This window comes from Lissotriton vulgaris, chromosome 1_1, assembly GCF_964263255.1.
Source record: "Lissotriton vulgaris chromosome 1_1, aLisVul1.2, whole genome shotgun sequence".
Lineage (NCBI taxonomy): Eukaryota > Metazoa > Chordata > Amphibia > Caudata > Salamandridae > Lissotriton > Lissotriton vulgaris.
In genome coordinates, this window is record NC_141685.1 from 233,152,304 (window position 1) to 233,167,352 (window position 15,049).

General features: G+C 45.4%; 1 non-coding gene across 1 annotated transcript; it reads right to left on the reverse strand.

Annotated features, from left to right (window-relative positions):
* Positions 1 to 12,588: 12,588 nt before the first annotated feature.
* On the reverse strand, positions 12,589 to 12,661 carry TRNAA-AGC (transfer RNA alanine (anticodon AGC)). The gene has a single exon. It is a non-coding gene; the product is annotated as a tRNA-Ala (tRNA).
* Between the last annotated feature and the right edge of the window lie 2,388 nt (positions 12,662 to 15,049).

Genomic DNA, 15,049 nt, shown 5'->3' on the forward strand with positions numbered 1-15,049 from the left:
TCCTCTCACATGCTAAAGAATGCCTGAATCCTTTTGATTAAACCACTTTAGTTGTTATAATGAGACCATATTTGAAAGCCATCTGTGATTTTTCTGTTCTTACTCTGCAATGACCTTGGCAATGACAAGTAAATGTATGCAAATTTTATAATGGAGAATGCAGGCATCCATCCCGCTACCTCTCGCATGCTAAGCGAGCGCTTTACCATTTGAGCTAATTCCCCTGTGTGTTTAATCTGCATAACATGAAAAAAGTAACCCTACTGCCTTCCACACTTTATTTGAAGTCCAATTGCCCATAACAGTGTTAAGTTCACTCCTAACTTATGCCTTACCTCCACTTATGGGATGTTTTACAGTTCAGGTTGGCCTGTTTACTACTCGAATATGAGTGATATTGCGGTGTGTTCATCTAGACTCATACCCTAGCTAATCTTGAAGTTAAATTTCCCACCAATGAGAAACCAAGGGAGATACCATTTCTGATAGTTATTGCATGTCTAATGCAAGAATATTCACCAGAATATGAGAGTCAATGCAATAATCCAGCAAAAATTACTCATTTTCGCCCAACGTGGGGCTCGAACCCACGACCCTGAGATTAAGAGTCTCATGCTCTACCGACTGAGCTAGCCGGACTCCCACTCCAAGATGGTATGCAGACTAATCATTTTTTATGAAGGAAATCCATTCCTGGACAATTTTTGGGAGTTATTGCATGTCTAATGCAAGATTAATCTCCATATTATGAGAGTCAATGCAATATTCAGGCAAAAATTACTCGTTTTCCCCCAACGTGGGGGTCGAACCCACGACCCTGAGATTAAGAGTCTCATGCTCTACCGACTGAGCTAGCCGGGTTCCCTCCTTAAGACAGTATGCAGACCAATCCCTTATTGTGAAGAAAATCAAATCCTGAATATTCCTCTACTCTTGTTTTGCAAGGAAAGCCAGATTTATACATCCTTCAGAAGACAGAGTGTCAACAAAAATAAGAGAAAATGAAAATGGAAGTTGTGAGAACTTCATTTTGAGATTGCATAAGAATTCAAATTCCTCTCACATGCTAAAGAATACCTAAACCCTTTTGATTAAACCACTTTAGTTGTTATAACGAGACCATATTTGAAAGCCATCTGTGATTTTTCTGTTCTTACTCTGCAATGACCTTGGCAATGACAAGCTAAAAATAAAATGTATGCAAATTTTATAATGGAGAGTGCGGGCATCGATCCCGCTACCTCTCGCATGCTAAGCGAGCGCTCTACCATTTGAGCTAATTGCCCTGTGTGTTAAAACTGCATAACATGAAAAAAGTAACCTCACTGCCTTCCACACTTTATTTGAAGTCCAATTGCCCATAACAGTGTTCAGTTCACTCCTAACTTATGCCTTACCTCAACTTATGGGATGTTTTACAGTCCAGGTTGGCCTGTTTACTACTCGAATATGAGTGATATTGTGGTGTGTTCATCTAGACTCATACCCGACCTAATCTTGAAGGTAAATTTCCCACCAATGAGAAACCAAGGGAGATACCATTTTTGATAGTTATTGCATGTCTAATGCAAGAATAATCACCAGATTATGAGAGTCCAGCAAAAATTACCCATTTTCGCCCAACGTGGGGCTCGAACCCACAACCCTGAGATTAAGAGGCTCATGCTCTACCGACTGAGCTAGCCGGGCTCCCACTTCAAAATGGTATGCAGACTAATCATTTTTTATGAAGGAAATCCATTCCTGGACAATTTTTGGGAGTTATTGCATGTCTAACGCAAGATTAATCTCCATATTATGAGAGTCAATGCAATATTCAGGCAAAAATTACTCGTTTTCGCCCAACGTGGGGCTCGAACCTACGACCCTGAGATTAAGAGTCTCATGCTCTACCGACTGAGCTAGCCGGGCTCTCTCCTTAAGACAGTATGCAGACCAATCCCTTTTTGTGAAGAAAATCAAATCCTGGATATTCCTCTACTCTTGTTTTGCAAGGAAAGCCAGATTTATACATCCTTCAGAGGACAGAGTGTCAAAAAAAATAAGAGAAAATGAAAATGGAAGTTGTGAGAACTTCATTTTGAGATTGCATAAGAATTCAAATTCCTCTCACATGCTAAAGAATACCTGAACCCTTTTGATTAAACCACTTTAGTTGTTATAATGAGACCATATTTGAAAGCCATCTGTGATTTTTCTGTTCTTACTCTGCAATGACCTTGGCAATTGATAAGCGTGGCTCAAATCCACCGAGTGACTTACCGCACTCACCTATAGTAACTATATAGGAAGTCAGCCGGACAGTGGAGAAGAATAAACAAAAGTCTTTATTAGGCCAAACAACACTCATATGAGAGGGCCCTGTCCGACCTCACTCCTAGGAGTGCGAACGAGAGGACTGACTCTCTGCATCACAGCAATACATTATAATGCAACACAGTTCATTGGGGTACGCCCCTTCTGGAAAATTACTGAAACCCAGACCAGCGAACAATGCCATCATACAGCAGGCATCTGCACCTGCAAAAGATACATCGCTATCTCTACTCAAGGCCATGGAGCTAGGCTTCAGCGTCTCTGGCGCATGAGAACATTACTGATAAAGAGACTTGTTAGTTTCGGCCACAGCAAGCCGAGAAACGAAAACTGCTGTCTTAGTGAAATTCTCTATTCCTGCGGGAGGGGCAGATGAGCGAGTAAGGCTCGCGGACACAGAGGGATACACAAAATGGTGGCAAGCGGAATATTTCAACATAGGTGCATATACGAACTTCATTAGTTAGCCATATGATGCTAACTTACATATGAGAAGGGGTAATTGGGGCATCAAAAAGTGAATTCTATCAGACCCTCCTTTTAGCATCATTGGCTAACTGTGGCCACATTTATTTGCCAAAAGGTAGTGCCGGCATATCCATTCTAGGGGCAGAACACATTTATTTTTCTTTTAGTCTAAAACATCCTCTGAAATAAACATCAACCAACTTGCATCAGCAGGAATTTCAGTAATCATCGAAGTAGCATATTGACCCGACACCTTCTTTTGTGGACGCAAATTCGTAGCACACATTGAGCAGCATGGAGGGAGGCAATATACACAAAGGCAACATGTCAGTATTACACTCACCACACCAACCAAACCCATCAATATTTTCCAACCCCAGGAGGAGAAAGCACCCCAGAGCCACCCCTGTAAGGACCATGTTCCATTATCCTGATGTAGTTCAGTCGCTAATCTATGTAATTTCTGTACTGCCAAGTTAACAGTCGGAGCTGAGTCTGGAATATACACACAACAAGACGTCCCGATGACGCGACAGGCCCCGCCCCTATCTGCCAGGATGACGTCAAGCACCATCCTATTTTGAATCGTGAATAATCTCATAGCCTGAATCTCAACGGACATGTTAGTCGCAATGTCAGCTACAGTAAGGACTACCTTTTCCATTACCCTGGACAGTCGTCGAATGGCCCTACTGTTAAATATCGGACCCCAGAAAGGTAGCAAGCCCTTAGAAAAATCAGTCCATTGCTGGTACGAGGTGTCTGTCTGGTCAACGTCATCTACCTGAAGCTCCCTCCTTTTACGCTGCTCTTGTGGACTGGGAAATCTACGATGAGTTCTGTGGTAATCAGAAGGTGCCACATATACAGGAGGAATCATATAGGCTAAATAACACACCCCACCCCAACCCTCGGGCAACCATAAGTATCCATTATCTCCACACACAAAATAGATGCTGGGGGGTGTAACCAAAGAGGGGCTAAGAGGCAAACGTATCAATGCAGTCACATTACAGGAGCTATTACCAACCTTGATAGGGCCCCTTCCCTCTATACAGAAAAATGGTGAAGGACCCACCACAGCCAGGGGTATCAGAGACTTGACACTGTTATTTCCCTTTGGGGGGTGTCTGTAAGACAGTGAGGAATTCAATTTCAGGAAACTTTCCCTAACCTTGTCAGTATCATTTGGTATCAGAAACCGGCCCAACTTTTTCTCACACGTCTCTATAAATGTCTGGTCAAAATGCCCGTCAGTATATATACGTCCAAGGGAAGATGGAGGCAGAGGTCGCACTCGCATTGTCATTGTCGACCCCCTATTCTGCAGTCTAGGAGTAAGAAAATCTGGCTGCTGAAAATATTTAACAAGACCTATGAGAGTATACCACCCCACACAACTATTCACAGGAGTCAAAGGAAGTGCTAGGAATCTATCTTTCTTGTAGGCAGCAGAAGGGAGGAGCCCACAGACCCAGCAGTCAGTCAAATTGGTGGTGGCATGTGCATGGTGCAAAGTCTTAATAAAAACATTTTCTTTGTAACCCTTCCTCAACATTCGTTCACCATAATCCACAGTAATCATGTTATGTTCAGGGACGGCAGTAGGTGTGGGTACAAAAACATGAACGGGGTAGGCTTTATCCAGGAAAAACAATATACCAAGAGTCACTATAAAAGCAATTAGAACAACAATAATGACCACTATTTTTTCTTTCCGGGGAAGGGCCAACCAGGGGGAATCAGGCACAGGTCTCGGAGGAGCCGCAAAGGGCTGCTCCTCATCAGGGATGGGGCGGCCAAAAGGATACATTCTCAAGAGCGTTCAAAATATATCAAAAATGTAAAAATGAAAAAAACACTTCTACTAAAAAAATAGTCCCAGACAGTCCGCAAAACCGGCCAGAGGGGTTCTTCAAACCTAAAAAAAGGGATCTTCTCCCTGTGTCCTTCAAAGCCTCACAGGCAGGCTTTTACCGTCCATACCTTATTCCAACGTTGCTTAACACACAGCAATTGAAAACAGAGGAGCACTTAATCCGGGCCCCGCACCACTCTATTGCCTCATAGAACACAATCTTCGGCTAAACACCAGGGCTCTTACAAGTCCATCCCTACCACTAAATCTTCGTATTCAGAAAGTCCACTAAGCCCTTCTTCCAGTGTTTAGTCCATCACATTTGTCACTCTTATTTATTTTCTTCGGGGCCGCAGATTATAGCGAGTGCTCCCTGGCACTTCAGGATCAATTAACAAAACAGGTGTATCTATGGCAGATGCTGGACTCTCTGATGTCTCTTCACTAGTAGCAACGGGAGTAGTAGAGCTCACTGAATTCTCAATTCCACTTTGCTCTTCTCCAATCAGTGAAGCATCCGAGAAGGGAACATATCTGGGTATTTGCTCATGCTCCTCAACAGCAATGCCTTCCTTTACCCATTGATCATAGGGTAACGGCAGCAGGACCCTCTTCACGTGCGAGGCATGGGTCCACGCCTTCCTTCCTTCCACCCGAAGCGCCGTACGCATCGTGAGGAGCACCTGACGCGGCTCCGACCACCTGGGCTCCAGACAGGGCTTCCGTTGATATCTTCGGACGACGACCCAGTCCCCTGGGTTGATGGAGTGTCCAGGCCCCTCCGGCAGCGGCTTCAGGGTGTCTGCTACCTGCTGATGAATAGAACGAAGATCTTTAGTCAAAGCATACAGATAGTCTGTCAACAAAGGATATGGTATTTCGGAAAAGCACTTAGGCCTGGGCACTCCCCAGATATTGGCCGGGCGGCCGAATATCACTTCATAGGGGGAGATGCCCGTTTTCGAATTCACTGTTACTCTCGTAGAAAGCAAGGCTAAAGGAAGGGCGTCTGGCCAGCGGAGACCTGTACTCTCCTGTATTTTTGCCATTTTCAGTTTGAGCGTTCCATTAAACCGCTCCACAAGTCCCGCTGCCTGAGGGTGTAGGGCCGAGTGGAACTTTTGGGAAATTTGTAAGCCTTTACATATTTGCTTGACTAATTCTGCATTAAAGGACGTACCATTATCACTCCAGATCACCCTAGGTAATCCAAAACGAGAGAAATACTCCTTTATCAACATTTTTGCAGTAGAAATGGCCGTGCAGTCTTTAGTTGGAAAAGCCTCCACCCACCTGCTAAAAGCACATACAACCACAAGAACATATTTTAAGTTGTTGACCCTCTCCATCTCAATATAGTCCATCTGAATCACCTCAAAAGGGAAAGAGGGAGGTGCAAAATTTCCAGCTGGGACAGGGGTCCCCTTTCCAGGATTGTGCCTCAAACACACCATGCACTGTCGGACCAAGTGAGTCGCCACTTTGGAGATATTCTTATTGCTCCACACTGGGTCCAACAATTTGCATATGCCCTTTGCGCTAATATGTGCAGGCCCATGAGCCATCGTCACTACTGGAAGAACATATGCATTTGGAAGTAACCATCGTCTCTTATCGGTCACATCTGTCCAACATTCATCCGCATCCAATCGCCCCTGCCCATCCTTCCATGCCCTCAATTCATCTTCAGTCACTTTTCCTTGTATATTTTTCACACTCTGTACAGTATCTGAAAACATGTTCACATCTGGGACCCATCTAGCTGGTCCTGCCACAAACATCCGTGGTAATTTTGTCCGAGCAGTCTCTTTTGCTGTTTCGTCTGCGAAGGCGTTGCCTCGTCCCACATCGTCCACTATTGTCTTATGTGCGCTACACTTTATCACAGCCAATCTCTTGGGTAACGTCAGTGCCGCTAGCAGTCGTAATATCAGTGGACCATGTTGTATGCGTTGGCCATGAGAAGTCAGAAATCCCCGTTCTGCCCAAAGTCGCCCATAATTATGAGCCACGCCAAAGGCGTATTGGCTGTCAGTATAAATGTTCACGTCTAGCCCCTCACTCAATTCACATGCTCTCAGTAAGGCTATTATCTCAGCAGCTTGGGCCGAATTGTAAGGTATCCTAGATGTCTCCACTACTGTCTGTAATCTCGTTATTGCATATGCTGCTGTCGATGTACCATCTGGCAATTTGAAACAAGACCCATCCACATACAACTCCCCGTCCGGTCCGTCCAAGGGCCTGTCTGTCAGATCCACCCTCCCCTTTGTCTCCTCTTCTGTCCTAAACAGACAGTCATGTATGTCATCGTCCTTTGTATCTGTGGGGATAGGTAACAATGTGGCAGGATTCAATGTAGCACACCTTTTGATCGTCACATGAGGTGCAAAGAGAGTCATCTCATAACCGGTAAGACGAGCACTAGTCAAGTGCTGCATCTCTGTTCTGTTGAGCAAAATGTCCACAGCATGCGGTACCATTACTGTGAGATCTGACCCCAATACGAGCCCTGCCGATTGTCTTATAGAGACCGCAGCAGCCGCCGTGGCTCTCAGACAACTCGGCAGTGCTCTTGCCACATTGTCAAGCGTTGCGGAAAAATAGGCGCAAGGTCTCTGTTTCCCCCCAAAACACTGAGTTAGAACAGACAACGCGCAACCTTCCGCCTCATGTACATAAAGAACAAAAGGCTTCTGGTAATCAGGTGTTCCAAGAACGGGCGCAGAACATAAAGCATCTTTTAGTAACTCAAACGCTTCTTGACATGCAGGGGTCCAGGGTAGGGGTTCGCGCACTTCTTTGGTAGTCAGATACAATAGGGGTTTCGTTAGTAACGCATAGTTAGGTATCCACTGGCGACAATACGATGTTATGCCCAGAAACGCGCGCACCTCTCGCTGCGTGTTAGGTACCTTCATGTTAGTGATAGCTTTTATGCGCTCTGGCGTCAATCTCCTCCCCACTTTCGAAAGGAGGTGACTGAGGTAGGTAACCTCCGTTCGACAGTATTGAAACTTTGGAAGGGACACTTTATGCCCCCTTTTTGCCAAATGGTGCAGTAGTTTGACAGTACCATCCCGACAACCCGTCTCGTCATCCGACGCTATCAGGATATCATCCACGTACTGCAACATGACGTTGCCAGGTGGAAGTTCCAGTTCATCCAATTGTGCCTTCAGAGCCTGACTATATATGCTCGGACTTTCAGTGTACCCCTGGGGAATTCTCTTAAACCAGAAGCTTCGGCCAGCCAATGAGAATCCGAATAGATAACGGCTGTCTTCATGTACAGGAATACTGAAGAAAGCATTTTTCAAATCCAGGACAGAGAAATATTTAGCAGAAGGGGGAATCATCATCAATATCGTAGTAATGTCCGAGACCACTGGGTATTGTGGCTCCACTACTCTATTCACGTGGCGCAGATCGATCACAAACCTATAGACATCAGGAGTATTATCAGTAGCTTCAGGTGACCGTCTTTTAAGGATAGGTAAAATAGGGCTGTTACATATGTTCGAATCCGTCTCTTCCACTACACCAGACTGAATCAAATCTTGTATTATTTGTAACAGGGCCTTTTCTCCCTCCCTAGGAATCCTGTACTGTGGAACCCGGGGCAATTTCGCTCCCACCTTCACCCTTATTGCCACCGGGGCGATATCCATTTTACCTACATCCGTATCATTGACAGCCCACAAACTGTCGGGAATCCCTTGAAATTCAGGTGGTAAGGGGTCATCTTTAGAAAAACACTGTAATGGGCGAGCGACATTCGGGCCCAACGTAAGGTACACGCCATCCGGGGAACAATAAATGGTGGCGTGCAGCCTTTTTAATAAATCTAAGCCCAACAAATTTTCTCCACAATTCGATGTTAATAGGAACGGTGAATCAACAGTGAAAGGACCAATCGTCAACGTGAGGGGTTTAGAAATGGGGCTAATCACCGGGGTACCTGCAAAACCCACAGAGATGTTATTCTTGCCAGACAGAGCCGCCCCTGGGACCCGGGAATGAGCCACTGAACTTTTCATTGCTCCCGTATCCACTAGAAATTTTTGTTGAGACCCCAATAAGTCTGCCTCGACATAGGGTCCCTTTTGATCAACTTCCACAGGCACTGGTCCCTCGCTCTGTCCTACGCTGTCCTAGTTGTGGGAGAACCCTGTCAGATCGTCCACTGAGTAATCATCATTATAGTACTGACCGCCGCCCCTCTGCAACTGTTGTCTGTCCGCACTGTTGTCAAAGTAATTACCTCCCGGTCTCCCGCCTCCATCCGACCGTGCAGCCTGTCTCCCAAAATCACCACTACCTCTTCCTCGTCCTCGCCCTGGACCGGCATTCGACTGAAGCAGTGGGCAATCCCTCCACCAATGCCCCTCCTGCTTGCACTTCGCACACTGATTCGGTCCCAGTCTTTCCCTACTCTCACCTCTCCCAAAACCGCCACCATGACCCGGCGCCGCACCTCTTCCTCTGCCCCTAGCCACTTGCTGCAACAAAACCCTAGTCTTCAAATCCTTAGCCTTCTTTTCCTGCTTGTCCTTACTCTCATTTTCTCTGTGCTCATAATACTGTGCCATACTGAGGATACCAGAAGGAGAGGACGTTGTCCACGTGCTCTCCGACGCTTGCAATCTCGCTGAAATTTCGGGCAATAAGTTCATGACAAACCTATTGACAAAAAGTCGCAACCCTCCGTCCTGTGACACATCTTGCCCACTAAAATCTATGAACGTTTCTTCAAACCTCGTAAAGAAGTCCGAGACTGCCTCATCCTTTTTCTGCTTACAAGCCGTCAACTTGTCCCAATCTACCTTCTTCGGGGGAATGAGAGAATGCATGTATTTTATTATGCGCCCCGGCAAGGCCAAAATCTCAGCTTTCGGCTTTTCTCCTGGCTTACGTTCCTTATCCCAATCCTGTAACTCCTGCCACGTACCTCCTAACTCTTCCGAATGATCTGTACCTTTTACTTGCCGCCACACATCAACTGGGACCAAAAGCCCAAAAAACAATTCAACATCAGCCAAAGTCATTACAGTGGAAGACGCAGCTTCCGTTAGCTCTTTGTAGTAGGCAGTCGGGTTCTTCCTAGAATCTGGGAGCTGAGCCTTCAATGATAATACCTCACTTCTCTTCCATGGCGTATTCACCCATTGCTCCTGGAAATGTGCATCTATCCTGTTCCTGGTGACAGCCTTCGTGACTGGATCTACCATTTCTGGGATCTCGGGATGAAAAATAGGGTGCACTTCACGCATTGGATGTATACCTGGAAAATGGGCGTACCTGCAGAGGGCAATTCATTTCTATACTGTAATAGAGCACGTAAACTACGCATCACCTCCTTCACCCCAGTATTCGTTCTGAAGGCTCCGCTCTGTATATCTCGCAAAGTCGCCGGAGCCATACCTCCATACCCCTGTTCCCATAGCGGTATCAATACATTCGACATATGCCACAAAGCGTGCTGTTGCATCAAGGGCTCAAAATCTGTCATAGTGGACCAAATATCCTCAAACGAATAAATATTGTTCCTAGCCCACTGACATGCCTGATTAGCCACTATACTCTTCTCATCTAAACCAACTGTAGAACGCGTAAGCAACTTCCGTACCTGTGAGAGTAGTCCACTATCTGCGCCTCGGCTCGGCGTTAACGCCTCCTGACTGGGGGTGGTACTGGCTGAAACAGTATGGAGTGCTAAAGAGAATTGGGAGGGTGCAGGTGAAGTGGACTGGAGTAAAGAAACGAGGGGTGTCGAGGGCGGGGATTGTTGTGGAGCACTGGCTGATGGACCCGGAACCCCACTAATGGAGGCCGGAACTGGCAAGGAGGGGTACAAGGGCTGCGGGGCATAAGGGGGAGGGGGTCGGGTATTCAAAATGTCTTCCATCTCATCTGGGTCATCCTCTCGCACTACATAACTTTTATTTTCTTTCAACCTACAAAGCCTATCTGCGCGCTCCAAACGCAGCGCGTTCTCATTCCCAATATGTTCTCTCGCTTTCTGTGCCATAGTCTGCGCGGACTTTTTAAAAGCCTCTTTCTCTTCTCTCAACTTACGCTTCCTGGCTTCTTTTTGCCACACTCTTAAGGAATCAAACATGCTTTGACGGCTACGTCTAGCAAACAATTTGTCCTGTAAATAATCCAATTTATCTTCATCGAAAGAACCCGTCAAGGGCCATTGTAAATCTACATTGTCAGCGGTGTACCGGCGCCACAAAGTACCAAACAAAATTGGGGTCAATCCATGCTTGACGTACATATCAAAGCTTGGAGTGCCCTCGGGGGGTGCGGGTTGGCTCTCGGACAGTCTAGTATCCGAGGGTCGACAACAGCATCCAAAACATCGTAACTTACTAAGACACAGCATCTCTACCTTGGTGTGAAAGAAACACTTCTCCACAAACTTTGTTACCTTGAGTCGCTAGCTCGAGCTCGTTCACACACACATATGATTATACGTTGGGAAATCACACACACACATATACAATACCTCCAAACACGTGTTACCAAATGGGACAAGGCCCGTCGACCAAGTCCTGGGGAACCTGGACCCTACCGCAGACCAAACAGTACACTAACTGTTCTGAGGATGGAGAACAAATCCGCTCCCCGTGCGGCACTACGGATCACTGTGCACTTTACCACGGGAGACCCAGGACTCACCTCCACTGAACCGGCACACTAGGGGTTCAGGGCAAACACCGGAGTACACCCGCGATGAGCCACGCCTTCACCACAGTACCACCCAGTCGGATCAAGACAAACAATATATCTAGATATTCCCCCAGTCTCGTCAAGTCTGTCAGAGCGCCTGCTCGCACTCTGAGTTCCCCGGAGCACACTAGCCCCAGGAGCACACCGGCTCCTCAAACCACTGGAGACAGCCTAGTCTCCCGCAACACTCCAGTTCCTGAAACAATCACAGGTGGACCACTCACCTTCCGTAGGCGGCACCGACCTCTACCGTTCTCCACCTCCGGCTGCCAGGACCAACACGGTCAGCTTCAAGTTCCGCCTTCTGGACCCCGGCGTAAGATCCGAACCGGGACCTCTCCCGATCAGCAGGGTGGGGCAGCGCTGCGAGAACCAAGCTCGGCATCAGATGGGTACCCGGGCCCACCGTGCCGACCAGCGGGTCCCCGGTCTTCTGCTACCCCCTTACGGGTGAGAAAGATCCTTATCGCGGGGTCCCTATTCGGGCGGCATCTGATAAGCGTGGCTCAAATCCACCCGAGTGACTTACCGCACTCACCTATAGTAACTATATAGGAAGTCAGCCGGACAGTGGAGAAGAATAAACAAAAGTCTTTATTAGGCCAAACAACACTCATATGAGAGGGCCCTGTCCGACCTCACTCCTAGGAGTGCGAACGAGAGGACTGACTCTCTGCATCACAGCAATACATTATAATGCAACACAGTTGGGGTACGCCCCTTCTGGAAAATTACTGAAACCCAGACCAGCGAACAATGCCATCATACAGCAGGCATCTGCACCTGCAAAAGATACATCGCTATCTCTACTCAAGGCCATGGAGCTAGGCTTCAGCGTCTCTGGCGCATGAGAACATTACTGATAAAGAGACTTGTTAGTTTCGGCGACAGCAAGCCGAGAAACGAAAACTGCTGTCTTAGTGAAATTCTCTATTCCTGCGGGAGGGGCAGATGAGCGAGTAAGGCTCGCGGACACAGAGGGATACACAAAATGGTGGCACACAGGCTAAGCTAAGGAACTAATATAGTCACACGTACATTTGAATAATAAAGTAGCAAGCGGAATATTTCAACATAGGTGCATATACGAACTTCATTAGTTAGCCATATGATGCTAACTTACATATGAGAAGGGGTAATTGGGGCATCGAAAAGTGAATTCTATCAGCAATGACAAGTTAAAAATAAAATGTATGCAAATTTTATAATGGAGAATGCGGGCATCGATCCCGCTACCTCTCGCATGCTAAGCGAGCGCTCTACCATTTGAGCTAATTCCCCTATGTGTTAAATCTGCATAACATGAAAAAAGTAACCTTACTGCCTTCCACACTTTATTTGAAGTCCAATTGCCCATAACAGTGTTCAGTTCACTCCTAATTTATGCCTTACCTCCACGTATGGGATGTTTTACAGTTCAGGTTGGCCTGTTTACTACTCGAATATGAGTGATATTGCGGTGTGTTCATCTAGACTCATACCCTACCTAATCTTGAAGTTAAATTTCCCACCAATGAGAAACCAAGGGAGATACCATTTTTGATAGTTATTGCATGTCTAATGCAAGAATACTCACCAGATTATGAGATTCAATGCAATAATCCAGCAAAAATGACTCATTTTCGCCCAACGTGGGGCTTGAACCCACAACCCTGAGATTAAGAGTCTCATGCTCTACCGACTGAGCTAGCCGGGCTCCCTCCTTAAGACAGTATGCAGACCAATCCCTTTTTGTGAAGAAAATCAAATCCTGGATATTCCTCTACTCTTGTTTTGCAAGGAAAGCCAGATTTATATATCCTTCAGAGGACAGAGAGTCAAACAAAATAAGAGAAAATGAAAATGGAAGTTGTGAGAACTTCATTTTGAGATTGCATAAGAATTCAAATTCCTCTCACATGCTAAAGAATACCTGAACCCTTTTGATTAAACCACTTTAGTTGTTATAATGAGAACATATTTGAAAGCCATCTGTGATTTTTCTGTTCTTACTCTGCAATGACCTTGGCAATGACAAGTTAAAAATAAAATGTATTCAAATTTTATAATGGAGAATGCAGTTATCGATCCCGCTACCTCTCGCATGCTAAGCGAGCGCTCTACCATTTGAGCTAATTCCCCTGTGTATTAAATCTGCATAACATGAAAAAAGTAACCTCACTGCCTTCCACACTTTATTTGAAGTCCAATTGCCCATAACAGTGTTCAGTTCACTCCTAATTTATGCCTTACCTCCACTTATGGGATGTTTTACAGTTCAGGTTGGCCTGTTTACTACTCGAATATGAGTGATATTGTGGTGTGTTCATCTAGACTCATACCCTACCTAATCTTGAAGTTAAATTTCCCACCAATGAGAAACCAAGGGAGATACCATTTTTGATAGTTATTGCATGTCTAATGCAAGAATATTCACCAGAATATGAGAGTCAATGCAATAATCCAGCAAAAATTACTCATTTTCGCCCAACGTGGGGGTCGAACCCACGACCCTGAGATTAAGAGTCTCATGCTCTACCGACTGAGCTAGCCGGGCTCCCTCCTTAAGACAGTATGCAGACCAATCCCTTTTTGTGAAGAAAATCAAATCCTGGATATTCCTCTACTCTTGTTTTGCGAGGAAAGCCAGATTTATACATCCTTCAGAGGACAGAGAGTCAAACAAAATAAGAGAAAATGAAAATGGAAGTTGTGAGAACTTCATTTTGAGATTGCATAAGAATTCAAATTCCTCTCACATGCTAAAGAATACCTGAACCCTTTTGATTAAACCACTTTAGTTGTTATAATGAGACCATATTTAAAAGCCATCTGTGATTTTTCTGTTCTTACTCTGCAATGACCTTGGCAATGACAAGTTAAAAATAAAATGTATGCACATTTTATAATGGAGAATGCAGGCATCGATCCCGCTACCTCTTGCATGCTAAGCGAGCGCTCTACCATTTGAGCTAATTCCCCTGTGTGTTTAATCTGCATAACATGAAAAAAGTAACCTCACTACCTTCCACACTTTATTTGAAGTCCAATTGCCCATAACAGTGTTCAGTTCACTCCTAACTTATGCCTTACCTCCACTTATGGGATGTTTTACAGTTCAGGTTGGCCTGTTTACTACTCGAATATGAGTGATATTGCGGTGTGTTCATCTAGACTCATACCCTACCTAATCTTGAAGTTAAATTTCCCACCAATGAGAAACCAAGGGAGATACCATTTTTGATAGTTATTGCATGTCTAATGCAAGAATACTCACCAGATTATGAGAGTCAATGCAATAATCCAGCAAAAATGACTCATTTTCGCCAAACGTGGGGCTTGAACCCACAACCCTGAGATTAAGAGTCTCATGCTCTACCGACTGAGCTAGCCGGGCTCCCTCCTTAAGACAGTATGCAGACCAATCCCTTTTTGTGAAGAAAATCAAATCCTGGATATTCCTCTACTCTTGTTTTGCAAGGAAAGCCAGATTTATATATCCTTCAGAGGACAGAGTGTCACAAAAATAAGAGAAAATGAAAACTGAAGTTGTGAGAACTTCATTTTGAGATTGCATAAGAATTCAAATTCCTCTCACATGCTAAAGAATACCTGAACCCTTTTGATTAAACCACTTTAGTTGTTATAATGAGACCATATTTGAAAGCCATCTGTGATTTTTCTGTTCTT